The 17236-nt window shown below is 37.3% G+C and overlaps 1 protein-coding gene across 5 annotated transcripts in view; it reads right to left on the bottom strand.

The window, feature by feature from the left end:
* MAP2 (microtubule associated protein 2) overlaps window positions 1-17236 on the bottom strand; it is a 217838-nt gene that overhangs the window by 109764 nt on the left and 90838 nt on the right. For all 5 annotated transcript variants that reach the window (XM_007460222.1, XM_007460225.1, XM_007460221.1 and 2 more), the window contains exon 3: window positions 663-740. The gene's annotated coding sequence lies outside the window, so the exon portion shown is untranslated. The remainder of the gene's footprint in view (window positions 1-662; window positions 741-17236) is intronic.

Raw genomic sequence — 17236 nt, forward strand, 5'->3', positions numbered from 1 at the left:
CAAGTACAAACCTAAAATAAACGGTTCCCTGCCATCTCTTTGGGTAAGTGCATTGTCTTTTTTTTCTTCCTTAATCAGAGAGAACCAACTCAACACAAACAAGAATCTGATGACTAGGCATTTCTACCACAACTAGCCTCACAATAATAGCTGGGCTGACATTCTTTCCAGTGCCTTGATCCCAGATCCCAGGATACAACCTTGGGTGAACTTCTATACCTATACCTACCTACCTCCTCTCTCTCTGCCTCGTGCCCCTAATCTATAAAAGGAGCACCCTTATATCTGCTCACAGGGTTGTTATACAGAATAAATGGTTTAGTTTATGTGAAGTAAGTCACGTAGGATCACAAATGGCACATAGTAAGTGTTGAGAAGACACTATTGGTATTGTTAACCATAGCAGGAGAGACAGGCTTAGTTCAATCCTCATTTCAGAGAAAGATTTTTTCATTCATTTACTATGGAATCACTCAAAACATTATGAAATGCTATTTTAATAATCCTAAATCTATTAGCTATAGAATGTATGTATATTTTTCCCTTATCAAAATGAATAGATACTTATTTAATAAAGATTTTTTTAAAAATGTGGTTAACAAAAGGTTTAGTTTCCACAATTGTGGGTAAACTCTTTTATTGTAGAGAGGATAGGGTCTTACCTATTCAAAGAAGTGGTAAAATGGTAAAGTTTGTTATATTGTGTTCTCAAAGGGTTGATAATATGTTCTGGTTTCTTTCTGTAAAAAAAAGAAGTTAGGAAATTAATAATTTAATCTCTGATCCATGTATATCAATTACATCATTGTAGGTCAATACTAAATTCAACTCTTGGCTTTATTCTTATATTGGGTAACTGAGACTATGAGATAAATTTCATGATGGTTCCTTATAGTCATACACTGAACTAGGTCCTTTTCTGAGTGTTTTGAATAGAGAAGTGAAAATGCTAACTGTTGCAGGCTTTTTCTTACTTTTTAGCTTCACTCCAGTGAAGCTTTTAAAAAGAAAAAATAATATTTTAAATTGTTTAAATTGTTTTCAGCTAATAAATAGTAGGCAATTGTATTCTCTCCCAAGAGAATGTATTTGTCCTGGTAAATTGTTAATTACATCCAGTAAGCTTTAAAGGACTGGGCCTCTAGCCCAGTCTGCACTGATTCTCTACAGCACAGGATGGAAGGGGATTTTTTAACAACTAATTACATTTTCTGTCTAGAGTACTAAACTTATTTTGACATTCAGAACGCTAAAAGTCATTCTGGATTAGTAGTTCTGCTTAGAAATTCCACTAGAACAATACAAAGTATTTCTTACTGAAATAAACACAATTACTAGAAGGCACTAGCTTTGTTTTGTACCTTATAAGCCATTCAGGTGTACTCGCCCTCAACACATGAGTGTCTTTAAATGCAAGGGGCAGAGCTGAGGCTTACTTTTAGGTCCTGCTCGCTTACAATAGATGTCTAAATCTACACATCACTATGTGTCTCCACCAAGGCCTGTGCGATTTTCACATCTGGTAAAACAGACCCCATCCTGTTCTCAAGGAAGATGTTGCTCTACTAGTAAGGAGCCCTAAGAGTTAAACTGAGAGCTATTAATTCTTCTTCAAGACCCAGAAGGAAAGGTAAACTTGGAAAGACATAAAGCAGGTGCCTCAGTTTTTCTCTGTGACCCTTCAAAGAAAAATGTGTATATGGATATGAGCAGACAAGGTTTTGATTCAAAAGTGACAAACACTGACTGGGCCAGGACCTGTATTAAGTGCTTTTACATGTATTAGCTCACTTAATCTGTGAGCATTCACATACAATGTACAGTAGCAAACAAATCTATTAACGCATATTAAAGATAGAAAGGCTTAACATTTAAAAAAAATAAAGAAAATTCTGCAGGGAAGAAGAAACACAGTAGAATTTTCCATTCCCTCAAATAACTTGATAGATATTTTAGGGAAAAAAAATTTGACTACCCAGACCTCTGTACACAGTTATTTTTCCCTTTAGTCCAGCTCAGTGGTCCTCAAATTTGGAATATATATAACATTATTATACAGAGTGCTATACACAATAATAAGACTCTATAATATAGAGTTCTATGCACAATAACAAGACTAAAGAACTTTTCTTTTTGCAAACACTCAATAACTTTTATTGGATTGTTAATGACTTCAATAACTGGAAACAACATCAATAAATTAGTTAAATAAATGACAATACATTTGAAGACTAGAATATTTTGCAGCTTTTAAATAGTATCAACTAGTGTTATGAGTACTGGTATGAAAAGATAACCAAAATATAAAACAAATGTTTAAACAGAATGTAAAGTGAAAACAGCAAGTTGGAGAATGCTATACTATAGTAAGACTAAAGAATTTTTAAGGGTAGTTTTGATCAAAAGCAAATTAAACCTCACAGGTTGATTTTAGAACAAAAAGAAAATTGTAAATCAGCTCTGGACCTTGTTCAGAAAGAAAGAGTTTTGGGGTAATTAATCAATGAATACTGAATAAAATATCATCCTTTATTTCTTCTTTAAGTTCCTTCTTTTCCTTAAATTCTTTAACATGCATAGTTTTTTCACTTCATCTTCATGATTTTCAAATTAATGCGCACACACGTATATGTGTGCAAGTACAAAATTATATATGTGTGCATGTATATTTTACTCTAGTAAAAATAAGAAAAATAGGAATTCTCTAAGAACAGGGGTCAGCTAACTATGGCCCATGGACCCAGTCCATCCTGATGCTGCCTGTTTTTCCAAATATAGTGTTCTGGGCACACAGCCACGTCCATTCATTTCCTTGTTGTCTATGCCTGCATTCATGCTCCACTGCCAGAGCGGAGTAGTTGTGACAGAGACCGTGTGGTCCTTTATATATTTACGTATCACCCCAAGTATTTACTATCTGACCCTTTACAGAAAATGTTTGTTTACACCTGCTATCAAGGAACATGTTCGTCATTTGAGTAACACTAAAAACAACATTGAAAAATAATCCCCTGTCTTTTAAAGTTTTTCCAAAAATTAACTCAATAGTTATATATGAATGAGAGAAATTCCAGCCTTAAACACTTAAAAACTAATTTAATTCCAACAGAACTGGAGAATTATTGGCCAAAGGATGAGATGAGTATTTGAAAGTTGACCGTGCCCTGCCTAGTACCTATTAGTCATAAAAATAATGCCCCATTTACCCATCATCCAGACTTTTGTGTGGTTCTTCTGTTTGTTATAAAATTAAAATGACTATCTTTTTTCTAGGCTTTATTTTATGAGAAAAAGATAAATGCCATCTGGGAATTATTATCATTTTTTAGTTAATTTTTTATTTGTTTTATTTTGGGCTATTTTGGGTCTTTGTTGCTGTGCGCAGGCTTTCTCTGATTGTGTTGAGCAGGGGCTACTCTTCGTTGTAGCGTGCGGGTTTCTCATTGTGGTGGCTTCTCTTGTTGCGGAGCACGGGATCTAGGCACGCGGGCTTCCGTAGCTGTGGCACACGGGCTCAGTAGTTGTGGCTCACGGGCTCTGGAGCACAGGCTCAGTAGTTGTGGCACACAAACTTAGTTGTTCCACAGCATGTGGGACCTTCCCGGACCAGGGCTCGAACCCGTGTCCCCTGCATTGGCAGGCAGATTCTTGACCACTGCACCACCAGGGAAGTCCCTGGGAATTATTTTTAAAAAGCAACTTATGGCCTATTCCATAAGGCACATAAAATCGAATAGTCATTTTAAATTAACACGGTGCAGTTAGAGGTGATCATTTTTATTCCATACCAAAAGGTTTAAATTAACACAGTTTTTGTTAAGAATATTATTTGGCACAGTTTTAGTATTTGATATATCATATAGACGGGCTGCAACACCCCTAAAATAATATTAGCAAACACTTACACAGCACTTATTATGTGCCAGACAATGTTCCAAGCACTTCATATACATTAATTCACTTATTCCTCACAATCACCCTCTAAGGAGGCAGCTGTTATTATTCCCATTTTACAGATGAGAAAACTGAGATCAAGAGACTTTAAATACCCTTCCCAGCATGACACAGCTAGAAAGCAGTCAAGCTTTTCAGCCTTTATAGACCCTGAGAGTTGGTTTTAGATCTTCAACTCTGGTTAACAACAAGTTCAGACATAAAGGCTTTGTGGCTTCTCTGAGAAGTATTTCACCAATGGAAAATTGCAGTTTACTGGAAATACTTAGCACATCTATTATTCAGTATATTCAGCTTCTTGAACAAATTGAAATTTACTCAGCTGCTCTATTATTTCTATCAGCTTTGCTTATGCCACTTTCCAGAACTTCTTAGAGATGGGTCTGAACATTGTCAAGAATCATGACTGACACCTGACAAAATCAACTGGTTGACAATGATATTTAAGGGCTGCCTACCCATGATAGAGAACAGGATGTGCACTGGCATCACAAAGTAAGATGTGAATCATTTAAGGAGGAACCCAAGACAAACACTTGTTCAGCTATAAACAAAATCAGCTTTTATCAGCTGGTTACTCAGATAAATAGGACATGCAGTCAATGCACTTAGGCTGCATATAATCCATGTTTGGCTGTGGTATATTTATATGCACTTATAGGGTTGACGTTAGAATGATAAATTCATGCAGACTTTCAGAATCTCATGAAGAAAATATTGCCGAGGCGTGGTTTTCCCAACTGATATAAGAACCCAAGTTTCATTAAGCAACAAAGTAATGATGAAACTTTTCCTGGATTGGCAGACCAGGATATACTTTTCATTAACCTTTGAAATACATTCTAGCATTAAGTATCATTTGGTTATTTTTCACATTTTGACAGACTTTGTTAGGTAACCTAAACGCTGAGATGCTTGAAGTTGCTGGAATCCTGAATAGCATTTCTGCCGGCTAAGCTTAACCTCATTGGCTAGTGTTAGCCTACTCAGTTAGCTCTCAAATAAACAATACTAACATCATTCTCCACCTCTATCAATCTGCTTTATGAGGTTTTGAACAGTTCGTGTAATTCAGTGCACTTGTCCAGGATAACAAGATTTCAACTAAATTGCCAATACCGCTGGGAAAATATCCACAATCCAAGCAGTCTTTAAATAGGAGAGCAGGTTCCAACATAAACCATTTAGTCGAACATACTACTAAACCATTTCTATTCCCTAAAGGTTCAGAAGCAGTTCATTAGCACTGGTTATTTCTGAGTAGCTGAAAGTCACAGTGAACCAAACTCACTGATAGTTGGACAGATCAGAGAAAAGATCTTCCTTTCTTAGTGCTTTTGCCAAAGTTCTTTTAGGAGAACATTATGTTTCTTGCAAAGGAAACATGCTTAAAAATATACACTGGAAAGAACTAAGGACAGTTAACACAAGCCCTATTCAGAACATATGGTCTCCAGTTGACCAGAGAATCTAGGTAAGATAGACAGTAAGAATTTCCCCTTTTAATCCCTAAACGTGCTACTCCAGGCTGTCGCCAAGGACTAGCTGACTGCATGAAGGTGACAATAGAAATTATCTAGTCTTGTCCAAAGAATCTCAACATAATTCAGGGCAGTAAAAACAGGCTACAAATAGGTGAAGGGTAAAGGACTGGATTAGTCAGAAAAGTCAGTCAAGTTTCGGAGTCTTCACAAAATAAAGGTTTATATACTGTTCATACAAATCCTGATGTGAGTAGGGTAACTCCCCTGGTGGGGACCCAGTAATCTGACTGTATTCTTCTCATTGCTCAACTAACTCATGGCTTCAAGATTGCTGCAGCAGGAGAGGAAGCCATCTGGAGGGCTGTGCATTGGTTCCTCCATGCTTTAACACGGAAGGGACACACCTCACTGCCTCTCACAGCCTCCTGGACTGAACCAACAACACTGCTCTGCCTCAGCGCAAGGTGTTGAGAAACAGGGAAGACACATGGAGGTTTGCTGAGCAGTACGAGTCTCCACTGCACGAGGGAAAAAGGCATGATGAGATGCCCAGTGGCTGTTTAAGGGCCCTGTTTAGATTCCTTCCTTGTTGAGAAGTGTTGAAAAGAAATAATGCTCAGTGAAATCAGCTAAAAACTTGTTTTGCTAAATTAACACATGCTGACTCTGACTCTGTGTGTGTGTGTGTGTGTGTGTGTGTGTATGTGTATAAATAAATAAATAGATAAATAAATAAACAAGTAAATATTTTATTTTCTTAACATGAATTGGCACTGCAATATAGAGAACCCTGGGGAGCAAGCGGGCAGCCGTCAGTGTTTTCACTTGCTGATGTATTGCACTGATGTTTTCTGCTCAGAATCAGATACAGCTGAAGAACTAACTAACTTCTTTGCTTGACAGAAAGCCATCTGTTCATTTGTTTCTAATTTTTATACAAACACTAACCGTTTTAAAAACGGTAGAATAAATTAATGCAGATGCTCAGGTTCATGAGGTGTCAGGGAAGGGACTGCGTGGGGAGGGGCACAAAAGGAAACAAGGCTGCCATGAAACTTATCACGCCAGATGTCACATAACGATTTTACTCTCATGTTCAAAACTTTTCTGTCAAAGTGATAAAGACTAAGTTTCTTGGCCTGGCCTCAAGGGCTTCCATACTGTGACTATACTCTACTTTTTCAAGTTTATCCCCAACTTTCTACCATCACAAGCACTCACAGCTTCTTAGACTAGTTATTTTGTAGACCTATTAATTGCCCTTTTTATTGCAGCTTCATATTTTTCTTCTTCCCTTCTGCAAAGTCCTCTTCTCTCTTTTCCGTGTCTTCTTGCCTCCCTGCTTCCCTCTCTTCTCTCCCTTCCTTACGCCCTCTAGGTTTGGCAACACCTTGTGGAACTGAAGCCCTCTTCTCTAAGATCCCTGCCACCCCCATCACCTCCAAGAATGCCCACTGCTGCCTGGTTCTTGTTTTTATTACTTATTTGGCATTCATATGAACTACTTTGTGTTGTTACTTAAGCTTATTGAAATGGAAACAAGTTCACATCCCCACCCTTTTTTCTGCTTTATTTCAATTCTAGAAGTCATTGGTTTCTATCAAATATATGAATTTTGGACTTTCCTGGTGGCGCAGTGGTTGAGAGTCCGCCTGCCGGTGCAGGGGACACGGGTTCGTGCCCCTGTCCAGGAAGATCTCACATGCCGCGGAGCGGCTGGACCTGTGAGCCATGGCTGCTGAGCCTGTGCGTCCGGAGCCTGTGCTCCACAATGGGAGAGGCCACAACAGTGAGAGGCCCGCGTACCGCAAAAAAAAAAAAAAAAATATATATATATATATATATGAATTTTTTTCATAGCATTTTGAGTTCAAAACAAATACAAATGAAGGACAAAAATATTAAGCCATATAAGAATATACAATGCACTTCAAGTAAGTCTGCCATATTATTAAATTGTCTCAAGAGGTATTAGCAATTTACACTTCTATTTCCTTACACCACCAGCAGCACTGTGTACTATTAATTTGTTTAACGTCTACCCCACCTCACCTCAACTAATCTGTAAGCTCTAGATGGCCAGGGGCCATTTTCTTTTGTATGTACTCTCTTTTGTATTACTGTACTCCCCGGCTGGGAGCAAGTACTTAATAACTATTCATCAAATGAATGAAAAATTGAAGTATGTACTCCAAAAATGGAAAAGTATGCTGACACTTTAATTGTGAGTATATGAACTCCTCTGTTTCAAGCAATGAAATCTCCTTATCTACCTGGCTTATTGTTTTCCTGATTTGAAAGTGGGTTCAATGAATGAAAGAATGATAGCAGTTTATTTCCCTAAACATTCTGGTTAGAACTTGGTTAAATTAGATCTTTGAAATAAAAATAACACAAACTTTAGATATGGAAGCTGTTTTGGAACCCTGGCCTATCACCTACTGGCTGTGGAATACTGGGCAGAACTTCTTCTGACTTTTTGGAACCTCAGTTTTATCATCAGTAATATAGAGATTATCAACGCTATTTCCCTTACAGAGCTGCTGCAAGAATTAAATAAAATCATCTGTAGAAAAGTGCTCTGACAATTGTGGGAAATTGTGATGTGTCAATATCAGTCTTCAAATAGTATTTCTTCACCACTTAGCACGACATACACTTGCGAAGAGATTATGTATTAACTTGAACAAACTTCATGCCAATACAAGATTTCTTAGCGTCAACTCTTCTCTTTACTTTTGCTTAGCTGCCAAATCCCTTTTGCAAGTTCTTAGGACACAGGATGTCTTTGGGAAGGGCTGTGTCAGATAAAGAAAGAATCTCATTCACTAATAGCCCCAAGCTCACCTGCTGGGAGCCATCTGTCAACCTGCAGCAGCGTATAGAGATTTCACCAGGAAGGCATTTGGCTGAACCCGGGTGACAGAGCACCAGGCTATTTTTGAGGTCACAGTGAGCGCTCAAAATTCCAGCTGTGGCCTAAAGAAATAAGAATTCAGCCCACTGATGATGTTCTTTGCCTGAGCTTCTGCACTCTCTGAGGATGACATTCTTGACTGCTGTTATAATTTTAAAAGGCATGCATCTAGAAAAGAAGACTTCCACCAGAGAGAGGAAAATACATGCTGTGCTATAGTCATCTGACCAGAAAAATAAAATTCTGGCAAATCTACTTTTCATCCGAAGAGCTGAAAGCTCTGGAAGCAGAGGGATTTCATCAACTTACTGGAGTGTTGGGGAGGAGTTTACAATTAAGGGTGATCTCCAGCTGATTCAGGTCCTTCATCTTTTGCTGCATATTGTTCAAGAGGCAACCTGTGATAACTTAATTAGCACGGTGTGGACTAAGTTGCCACCCACCCCTCCCCCTTCTGTAATGCTAATTTGAAATATCTTCTTTTCCTCCTCAAGTTATTTTCTTAACAGTGGCAGCCAACATTTTATTACTAAAGAAATTGCCAGTAATGACCTATTTTAAAAAGTGAAGATTTCTTAATGGAGTGAGAATATTACTTGCTTGCTGAGAGAATGTTATCAAAATAAAAGCTAGCCTTGAAAGGTATCCGAATCTGCTATATTAGCTCTCCAAGGTGTTCTGGAAATTCTATAACAATATTTATGCATGCATGATATGTCCCATCAATAATCTTAAAAATATTAAAACACACAAGGATAAATCATTAAGATTTCACCAAACAAAAGGGGAGGACTTGGCATGGAGATGCTATTAAAAAAAAAAAAAAAAAAAAAAACAGTTTCAGGGCTTCCCTGGTGGCGCAGTGGTTAGGAATCCTCCTGCCAATGCAGGGGACATGGGTTCAAGCCCTGATCCGGGAAGATCCCACATGCTGCGGAGCAACGAAGCCCGTGTGACCCAACTACTGAGGCTGCGCTCTAGAGCCCGCGAGCCACAACTACTGAGCCCGCGTGCCACACCTACCAAAGCCCACGCACCTAGAGCCTGTGCTCTGCAACAAGAAGCCTGCAATGAGAAGCCCGCGCACCGCAAGGAAGAGTAGCCCCCGCTGGCTGCAGCTAGAGAAAGCCCGCACACAGCAACGAACACCCAATGCAGCCAAAAATAAATAAATAAATAAATATATTAAAAAAAAAAAAGAGTTTGCCTCCCTGTAAATAGGAGGCAAAGGAGGAGGCAGATCATCTGCTGGGGAGCTCTTTAAAGCATTTTCTCCCCCTCTTCTATTATTCTGTTGGTGGCCATGTAATTTCCCTCCTTTCTGCTCTTTTCAGGAGGGTGTTCTATTATTATGCTTTATTTAACTGGCTTAGATTTAAGTAAATAAATAGACACCACTGAGTTGAAGGGCAGTAGGAATGGAGGGAAGAGGAGAGCAGAAATCAACACAGGAGGAGGGGCACAGAGAGAGAGGGACTGCAGGACTGGAGCCAGATAGCAGAGAACCCAAGCACTGCATGTTAGTGAAAGGCTTTTATCTAAAGCTCCTAGTGGCCACTTACCATTTATAATCAAGCCATATGTGTCTGATTTATACAGAAACATATGAAAATAAGATTAAAGTCTAAGCATTAAAAAAAAAACAGCAAGTGAGCCAATGAGATTGCAAATATTCCAGCTGCTCTAATTACTGTTGTTCCAAAGGAAATGTGAGGGCTGCTGATGCCTTGCTTGGGTTCCCCTGGGACCACATCAGCCACCTTTGGTATTTGCAGGCACAGAAGTTTGCTTCAGAGGTAAGGTTTTACCCTCATACTCTGAGAGTGGTTTTTAGAGCTACTCTAGGCCAATGAAGAGGCAACAGTCTTTAAACAAAATTATTGCAACTTTAAAGGTGTATAACTGGATCACTTTGCTGTATACCTGAAACTAATACAACACTGTTAATCAACTATACTCCAATATAAAATAAAAAATTTTCTGAATTTATTATCTTTTTAAAATTGTGGCTTCCCATAAGTACACTAAAAAGTCTTGCAGTCTTAGGGTGGTCTAACTCCACGTGCCAGTCTACTCTCCCCCCAATCCCACTGACCACCCCCATCTCTCAGGATCTTCCTAACACAGTGAAGTCCAGCAGCCTGTCCTGTGAGTACCCCCATTATACAAACCAACAGTCATTTCTCTTAAATAATTAATTAAATAATTAAAATTCTTTTCACCCCAAAGAAATAGACTGTGAAGGTATCTTCAAAGAAATCATTGTCATTTTAAGAGAACCTCCTTAAAAGTCACATTAAATTTTTTAATCTGATAATTTCATAACTGAAATGCCAACATTTTAAAAATTACAACTGAAATAATAATTAGAAATTTTTTTTGTCACTGTCAAAATTTCAAGAATTGATTAAATTATATTTATTAGATTAGCAAAGAGATTTGAACTCTTCTCAAGTACAAGCCTATAAAATAGATGATTGTGAGGATTTTAAAAATTTGAGTAATTTAATTATTAATGCCCAATGAAGGTGTTGAATGAAATAAAGCATACTTCAGGTGATACAGCACACACATATCACTGATTTATCAACCTCAGGCAAAAATCTGATAAAAGCTCATGTTTTAAAGAAGCCCCACAGACCTCTCTTCCAGCACCTTTACTGGGTTACACAGAGCTTTCTTCCTTTTTTTTTCTTTTTTTTTGTTCGATGCTGATACATGCTGGTAGATTTTAAGGTCACTTTACATGATGTAAGGCTTGGTTTTCCTGTATATTTTCTGCTTGCTAAATTGTTAAAACTGGAAGCAATTTTCTTATACTCACACTATTCCTGCCTATAAAGTGTTACCTCTGGAAGCTTCTGTTAGACATGTGTCAGCCAGTTGTACTTGGCAAAAGAGGCTCATGTGTTATACTTTGTTTATTACAAATCTGCAATTTTGTTGATGACCGTGGACTTCAGTGGATGTTGACTGGGGTTGTCAGACTCATATATAACTCCATTCATTTTCTTTTCTCTGGATACTTATTGCAGTGGGTCACTATTATAGCAGTCACAGCAAGGGGCTACTTGACAGAGTGGTAAAAAAGGCTTTGGAGCCAGCAAGACCCCTATGTACCAAGTTACTTAATTTCTTCATCTAAATATTGTGGATAATAATATCTACTTCCCTGCAGAATGGCTTTAAGAACTAGGGGTAGGTTAGGGAAAGTTTCTGATACATATTCAGTGTTTGTTACATGGTAGTAGTATTGGGTACTAGTACCATTACTACTATACCTAATGAATTGGGTGAGGCTGGTTTATCAAAACACTGAACAGAGAAAGAGTATTGCTACTTACTATGTTTTTTAGCACTTTACAAACATGGGTAGACATCACAGTCACCTGGGATCCTGGTTAAAAATTCAGATTCTTGGGCTTCCCTGGTGGCGCAGTGGCTGAGAGTCCGCCTGCCGATGCAGGGGACACGGGTTCGAGCCCTGGTCCGGGAAGATCCCACATGCCGCAGAGCGGCTGGGCCTGTGAGATGGCCACTTGGCCTGCGCGTCCGGAGCCTGTGCTCCGCAATGGGAGAGGCCGCAACAGTGAGAGGCCCGCGTACCGCAAAAAAAAAAAAAAAAAAAAAAAAAAAATCAGATTCTTGGCTTCCATTCTAGGGATTCTGACTCCAGAGGTCTGGAGTGGGTCCAGGAATCTATATCCCCTCACAAGTGCTCAGTACGATCCCTAGGAGGGTGATCTGGAGATCACAATTTGAGAATAACTGCTATATAATAGAGAATTAATCCTATTGGTATAATCATGATTATTCTGACTGTCACTACATCAGTTTTAAAAAAATAAGAATATTGTTCTCAAGATATTAGCTTAGTTTAAATGTTGTTATTGTCAGTCTTTAACTGTACAGGCTTTAACTTCTATAAGTGATACAAAATAAGCCCCAATATTTTTTCCTAATAATATATGGATTGTTTCTCTTGTTAAAAAGCCTGATTTTTAGCTTTTTGTGCATGATAGACTCTAAAATTTAATGAAAGCTTTGGATCACACCCATGTAGGCATGACCTTTATTTGTATAAAGGCTTCCTGGGTCCCATTCATATACTTCCTGGGAGGCAATGGACCCCAAGTTAAAAGTATTTAGGCTAAAGAATTTGGTATTAACCATTTGCTGTTTAGAGAACTATTTCTGTACTCTAGATTTTACAGCTCTAAAACATGGTAATTGTGCAATGGAAAAATAAATGTGACATTTAAATACCTATTTATTCCCTCTCAAATAGCTTTGATTGCTTATCCTGTAGGAGGATTGGAAAGAATAATTCTTTACAAAATTGAATTGGAAAATTCTAATAAGGAGGCTGTTCATTCTGTGAAAAGAACACAAGTTTCTACTTTGGATAACAAGGAATTCGGTAAAAGCAAACTTTAAATGCTACCACATTAAATTCTACCACAAGTTTTGGCAAAGCAGATATGTATTACCCAGCAAGTTTGATAGTTTGTAATGCAACTAAGCCCTAGGAGAGAAATGTAGGCAATGCCCAGTTTCTTTTTGCTTGCATTACCCGGGGGATTAAAATACTTCAATGGTCCAGTGCTCTTAGGAAAAAGACCAAAACCATTTCCTTGTCTTGGAATACCTGGCTTTATTTATCGCTCCAGCCTCATTTTATACCATGCTCCCCTTCCCCTCAGTTCTCCTGTTACACTGGCCTCCTGGCATCCCCCACTTATATGCCATGCTCCTATAGCCACAAGGCATTTCTTTGCATGTGCTTTTGCTCCACTTGGAATGCTCTTTTCTGCCCTCTTTGCCTACTTAATTATCACTTACTCAAAGATCACAGCTAAATTATCCTCCCTGACAAGGTCAATTCATGAATCTCTCCTACACAGCCCTCATCATATTTCTAATTTTGCATTTATTTATGATTATTTGATTATAAACTTATTCCCCACTGGACTGTAAGCTTCATAAGGACAAGGACCATAACTGTTTTTGCTACCCAGACTTGTAAGGACTTGGGGCTCTCAGACTATTAACTATATGGAAGAATGAATAAAAGAATGAATGAATGCTTGCATCATATTGTATCAACCTAGCATCTAAAATAATAAGAAACAATAAGTATCTAGATAAAGGTCTAGGAGTACCTCTTTGAGCTTTAGTTTCATGTGCATGAAAGGAGAGCATTTGAGTAAATAATCACTGGGTTCCTTTTCGGTTTTAAAAATCAGTGATTTAACAACCAAATGTTCATCAACTGACAAATTAATTAACAAAATGAGGCAGATCCATTTGGTGGAATATTTTTCAGTCAGGAAAAGCAATAAGTACTGACACTTGCTACATCATGAATGACCCCCTGGAAATATTATGCTGAGTAAAAGAAGCCTCTCACAAAAGACTATATTGTATTACTTTATTTATATGAAATGTCCAGAAGAAGAGGCAAATCTACAGAGACAGAAACTAGATTAGCAATTGCCAAGAGTACATGGGAGGTAGAAATGGGGAGTGACTGCTAATAGGTATGGGGTTTCTATGGGGGTGATGAAAATGTTCTAAAATTAGATAGTTCAGATGATTACATAACTCTGAATATACTAAAATCACTGAATTGTGTATTTAAAAGGCTGGATTTTATATGTGAATTATGTCTCAATATAGCTATTATTAAAAAATCAGTGACCCAGTGGCTACATTAATTCATAGCTTTAATATTAAAATCTAAAATAATTCAGTAAATATTAATTTTTTAAAACATTTGTTTTCAAAGAGTTAAGCCTATCTTCCCATAATAGAACAAAACATTCAGAATATCCATTCTGAATATTTCTTCATTTGTTACTATATATTAGACACTGAATTATACCCCCTCTACTTAGACCTTATCAAAAAATGCATGAAACATCCTCACTGATTTCAAGGAGCTTCTATAATCATATCTGGGATGGTAATTAACTAGAACACAAAACACTGGGTTGAGAGTTTTGTACAGAAGAAAAAGTACAAATCAGGGATTATGCTGAGCTAAAGGAAAGATTATACTGAATTCCAATTATTCAGGAGAGCCTGGTATTTCAGATGAGCTTTATAAAGTTACATATGATTTGGGCAAGCAGAGGATGAGGGATAGAAGAAGAAGAAACTGAGAAAATAGCAGAAGCAAAAGAATAGAAGCAGAAGAGAATGAGGAAAGTAGTTCTCATTAGAACTATAAGTGATTGGTGACACAAGGAATTTGGGGAGATAGAATGGGAAATATAGGCTGGGGCCATATGACAGGGAGCTTGGAATCCTAGTTGGAAGACTGTATATCCATTCTGTAGTAATAGGGTTTTAACTGGAGGTTTTAGGTAAAATATCATAAATTAGTTGTGTTTTAGGAAGATTCATCTTGAATTGAAATGGATGAGTTCATCAACCATGTGTGGAACGAGCGTCTTGGGATGGACCAACAGTCTTGGGATGGACCAATGGTAGGGTGGCAGGGTGAGGAAAGCTAGTAAAGACAATAATTAAGGAATAAGACAAATCAACATTGCAGAATCTAATGAAAAAAAGATTTCAAGGAGAAATGGATGGCCATGAATAATATATTTTATGTACATGTACAGTATTTAATCTTTAACAGTATTCTGATGTATTATAATCTGTCTGGGGTCACATCGTCAGTTGTGTGTGGCACAGTCAAGACTGAAATCAAGTTTTCAGTATTCTTTTTGTGGTATCATTGCTGCGACAAAGAGAAGTCATTCAGCATAAAGGCTAAGAGGCAACCATTCAGTATTTTAATAAGATTCAGGGGATCTCTCAAAAAGTGTTTCACCAAGCAGTAGGGTGAGAAAAAGAACCATTTAGCAAAACGCTAAGAAGAGAATGGGACAGATAAACGAGGCAGTAAGTGGAGTGGCCATGTTACAGGAGTTTGGATAGCAAAGGGAATGAGAAGACGGTAGCTAGAAATATTAGCAGGTTTAAGCAGTACGCTTTTAGTCTGGGACTTTCAGAATAAGGATTCTGGAGGATTCTGGAGTAAAAAGGTACCAGACTAGTCAGGATCCAGCAATGGAGCACATTCACAGGAGTAAGGCAGCCATATGATATTACATTGAAGACAACTGAAAGGGAGGGAATAATTTACCTTATTTCCAAAATCTGTTTGATATGGACTAGTGACCCTGATATCAAATTTTATATTTTCTCTTCATTAATTCATATTAGTCAATGGAACAGTTGTCTCTCCTTGTATTTAACTATATCTCTTAGGACAGTGGAAGGAAAAAATTAAATATTCAGACATCCCTCAACTTTTGAAAACATTTAAAATGTTAAATTGGATCCAATGTTTATACAGTTTCCAACTCTATTTGAAAGTGGAATGCCACCTACTGGAAATGTATCTTGAATATGTATACTATAACACAAAAAGTGTTGAAGATTAGATGAGTTTTGTTATCATTTCATTATACTAACTGGCAGATGCTATTAGTTTTTCTGATCATTAAAAATAGAACAACTTCAAAATACATTTAAGGTTAACATATATTTCTGCTGGAGTTTAACAGGAACACAACAGCAAACGATACATTTAATGTCATTAATGCTATAAGTTAACTGTGGAGTCCTCTTAAATTAAAAATATCAGTCTTGCTTTACCACATGTCATTTGAGTCTCTTGATCATTTGACTACCTGCTGTGGTTATTGTTTCTTTAAATGACAATTTAATTATGGGGTTACTCAGCTTCAAAAAGGAGCTTCATAGATGCAAAAATAAATGACTCATAGGCATGATCTCAACTATCAAATGTCAATTATTTATTAGATTCAAAATGATGTCATCAAAACAAAAGAATGATTTGTACTGATTTTTCTATAGCTTCCCTATATGCCCAACTTAATAGAGATGGATGCTAATTAGTTTCTGATTACAGTGGGTCCACAAAGTGAATCTACTATATTTTTAACACCTTTTCAATTTCCTTATTCTTTCTTCACATGTTACTACAAAGAGGAAACCTGCCCTTTAACTGTGCCTGAAAACAAAATATGTGTAGTCATGGCTGGCAACTCTATTTCTTTCTTTCTCTCTCTCTCTTTTTTTTTTTTTTCTTTTTTAACCCTTGGACATATATTTAGAAACAGTTTTCAATAAGTTTTCTGAAAAAGCCTGAAATCAGAAAGACTGAATAACATTACTAATGGCCCTCTGTTGTGGTGTTAAGCAAATGGATACTTTCTCAAAGAAAAGCCTTGATACATGATTTTAAGTGAGGAAGACTATTTTCCAAATTTGGAAAATTTCTTTTCAATTTGATTCTTTCATCATAGCATGAACATAGGTCACGGACTAATGAACTGACCATTTATAAAATGAGTATGCACACGAACAGCCATCTGTTCTCTGTTTAACACTAGCTTCTATCCCTTCTCAAAAGGTCAAGGTCTTGCTCTTTAGTTGATTCCCAGATGACTGTCTGAAGTTGTTAATATCTGACAATGCTACCTGAATTTAATACCATCAATTGCAAGTTGAAATTGCAAGTCATGCAAAAGATGCAGGATTTCTTGAAGAGCATGAAGGCAACGTTGGAGAAATGCTCAAGTAACAGACAAATCATGGAAAAATAAAGATCTGGTATGGTTAGATCAGTTCCCCAGGGAAGAACAGAAAATCCACAAGGATGAGGACATAATATTCACTTTAGCAGATAATTATTTGTATGTCACAGTAATTATAAAGAAACTAGGGAATATTGATTAAGCTCTTGAAATTTTTATAAAAACAGCTTTTCTAAGGAGACACTGAAAAGGTCAAATGAGACATGAAGGATGTTGAACTGTACTATACTAAAATTTGTAGGGAA

Source organism: Lipotes vexillifer, unplaced genomic scaffold, assembly GCF_000442215.2.
Source record: "Lipotes vexillifer unplaced genomic scaffold, Lipotes_vexillifer_v1.1 scaffold1330, whole genome shotgun sequence".
Classification (NCBI taxonomy): Eukaryota; Metazoa; Chordata; class Mammalia; order Artiodactyla; family Lipotidae; genus Lipotes; species Lipotes vexillifer.